This window comes from Melitaea cinxia, chromosome 6 (assembly GCF_905220565.1).
Source record: "Melitaea cinxia chromosome 6, ilMelCinx1.1, whole genome shotgun sequence".
Lineage (NCBI taxonomy): Eukaryota > Metazoa > Arthropoda > Insecta > Lepidoptera > Nymphalidae > Melitaea > Melitaea cinxia.
In genome coordinates this window covers 11,826,324-11,830,044 of record NC_059399.1, presented here as the reverse complement: position 1 = coordinate 11,830,044, position 3,721 = coordinate 11,826,324, and the positions used below count along the sequence as shown (strand labels likewise).

The window sequence follows — 3,721 nt, the reverse complement described above, 5'->3', positions numbered from 1 at the left end:
TTATATATTTCTAAGCTCTAACGTGATCAAAAGTATGGACTTTACAATAACTGAAAGTGTACAAATACTTTACGAGTGCATCCACAATCTCAGTTCCGGTGGCAGTAGTTACGAGCAGAGACCAGCAGAAACCGAGCGTATAACTATGACCCGTTCGGTTCTTAGACATTTCGTTTAAGATATAGTGCCGTAATAATTGTTTAAGGATTTGTTTTACTATATTGTTATTTTAATTTTTAATATCTGATAATTTCTTATTTTCCATCTTTTGGACCGGAAGGATGTAGGAATTACCGCACACACGCATCAACATGTTGCCAACGACTTTCTATAATTTCGGTTATTACTTGCGAAATTGCTGTTTTTGTAATAAGCCTGTGACAATCGTACTGCACCTATGATGTCCGTACTTCTGCCTATGTGTAATTACAATTATTTCAAATAAATTTAATTTTAGATTGTCTTTCATTGGGTTCATATTAACCTTCCCTCACGTGTCATCTCTCAATCAACTATAAACTGTACACAATACAGTTATCTTCGAGAATTTTACGTACCCGAATTGTCATTTTATAACGTCAGCTATTTCTGTAACGCTGCAGACGCCATGATTACGTGTGACTCAAAATGACGGGTTGTCTGTAAGAAATCACAGTCAGTGATAAGACCGCCTTTGCACTTTATTCAGCGTTTTTTTCTTTCTTCTTTTTAATGTTCTAATTGTTAGTGTGCAATAAAGTATAAATAAATAAATAAAACATAATTTATATTGAAATTGTACTTCTTAAAAGTTTATATCTCTGTTGAAGTTACAATAAATAAATATAATTGCGTGCGTACAAAGTACACATGTCAGAAGTGAAACTTCTTTGGTTTTAATTGTGAAAAAATTAATTAAAAAACAAAACAAAAAGCCAATGTCACCGGTGTTCCCAGGCCGTCACTCATCTAAGTACTGACCACGTCCGGCGTTGCTTAACTTCGGTGATCGGACGAGAACCGATGTATTCAACGTGGTATGGACGTTAAAAAATTCGTGACTCATGACGTCGTAACGCGTTTGATCCGTAAAAATTTTACTCCTCAAGCGCCTAAAGAAGTTTCACTTAAAAAAAAATATCTAAGAATGGATAAATCGAATTGGGAATTATTTATAATAAGAATAGTTGAAAAAAAATGAGTCCCTAATATAGCACTCGATTTGCGTGGATGCTCTCGTTAACATCAAGGGCTAAGCGCGAGCTGATGAATGAGACGAATGATATAAATAAAGCGAAAGCTACTCATTGAAGTCCAGTTCAGTTGATTCGGAAAAATACAATGAAGTGTAGGATGTGATAAATTTATCACCCTTTTGGGTTAAAATATTTCTATTGTAATATTTTAGTAATGGAATTAGGTTATTATATTTTATAATGTGTTCTATGTACAATTTTTTATTTTTATTTTTGTAACTAAATAAGATTAACATGCGTGTAAAAGTACAAGTAATAATCTGAATTCGGATCTCTCAATATTTCATTCCGATGCTTTTTTATACTGACTTACTTGCATATTACGTTAAAATAAACGTATATATATATATATATATATATATATATATATATATATATATATATATATATATATATATATATATATATATATAAATGTCTAAATTACCACTTTTTTAAATTACCAATTAAATTATACGTGGAATGTTGAAAAATGTTATTGAATAGAGAAGAGAAAAAGAAAAGAGAAAGGGAGAGGGAGAGACAGAGAAAAAATAGAGAGAAAGAGAGAGAGAGAGTTATGTAATAAATTCTGCAAGTCTTTAACTTTTATTACTGCGTGTTATCTACGTATTTCAAAAGGGCAAACAAAAAGAAAGATTTTTATTATACTATTATAATTATACTGTATTTAATATTGTTGTAGCCTGTGATAAATATTATAATTATGCTCGATCTTTTTTTTTCAGCATAATAATGGTCATTACTACGTTATCTTATATATAAAATTCTCTTTTTTTAAATTACACAATGTTAGTTAACATACTCCTCCGAAACGGCTGGATAGATTTTTATGAAATTTTGTGTGTATTTCGGGTAGGTTTGAGAATCAGCCAACATCTATTTTTTATACCCCTAAGTTATAAGGGGGGTGGATTGAGGGGGTTATAAACAAACATAGCAAAACAACGTTTGCGGGATCAGCTAGTAGTTTTATATAAAATAGACTAGCTTCTCAATCCCCCTCCCCCTTATAATTAGGGGAGCGAAAAAAAGATGTTGGCCGATTCTCAGACCTACCCGATATGCACACAAAATTTCATGAGAATCGGTCAAGCCGTTTCGGAGGAGTTTAACTAGAAACACCGCGACACGAGAATTTTATATATTAGAAGATTTACTTATGAATAATGACGTGCTCTTAGAAGCTTAAAATCCTTTCTTATTAGGTGACTAGTCTATAAATTGACCCTACTTATTACATTTCAAGTATTATATGCAAAATAATTTGTACCGACATTACTTTTATCCTCATCATCATCATCATGAAGTACCACAGAGATAACGAACGACAGATAACGACATTACTATTTACAAAATTATTATTAGGCACGTACTGTTACAAATTTTATTATATTCACGACTTCATTCAGAAAGGAGAACAAAAAAAATATTTAACGTTGTGGGACGCTATTATAAATTCTTGTTTCAACTTTTAAATACTTGCATAAAGCGAGAACGTGATTTTAGCTGTGAAATTTATGACGGCCGCGTACACAGTTTTAAACACATCAACTTAATTAATTCCGTTTTGGGTGTATACATACCTTATTTCTACATGTAATAACATCATTTCGTTAGCTTACTTTAACATATTTCTGTTTCAATTGCAAATTTATTTATAAAACCGTTTTTTTTTTTTAAATAAAAGACCTAAGTAAACTAAGTAGATTCGATTATGTACTTATTAATGACTAAGAACTTATAATATAAAAATATATTAAACCAGAAATTAGATTACAATACAATATTATAACCACGCGATGCTCTTTTAATAGCATTGCATGTCTCAATCAGTCAAAACATTTTACAAAAACTCTTTTTGATTAATACATTTTATAGGTACACTAAATCATATACTATTAAAAACTTTTGTATTTAAGATTTGAACTTCTTTTAATTCTATTGTTAAAGTTACTGTAAAATTACAAGGTTATTTAGTTATTTTTTATCTAAACTAATAGTACAAAGTTGAAGAGTTTGTTTGTTTGTCTGTTTAAACACGCTAATCTTAGGAACTATTGGTTCGAATTAAAAAAAAAAGAGTGTGCTTTAGACCACACGACTGAAGCAAAGCTTACGAAACGCAACTCTTTCTCTTTCCATCTTCACTAATTTATTATTTAAATGTCGGAGGAAGTAGTGAGAATGGAGTTGATTGCTGGTTACATGACGACTATATCAATAAGCTTAGAAAATACTTTGTTAAATCATAATTATAATTTGTTTAATTTCTTATATTTTTGTATTGTTTAAATTTAATTTAGTTGAAAAGTAATTTTTATAAAAGACTTTATTATTGCACATTATGTCAGAGCAGAGGGTAGGCCTCGAGCGGGGTCGAGGCGCCATCTAACGTTCAGTGGTGAGGGTAGATAGATAGATATACGGTGATTGATCGCGGTGGATCATTATTATAAAATAGTTGTTGTTACGGTGTGGTTGGT

At 30.7% G+C, this 3,721-nt stretch overlaps 1 pseudogene; it reads right to left on the bottom strand.

The window, feature by feature from the left end:
* Positions 1–912: 912 nt before the first annotated feature.
* Positions 913–1,030, bottom strand: LOC123654840 (annotated as a pseudogene).
* Positions 1,031–3,721: the final 2,691 nt, after the last annotated feature.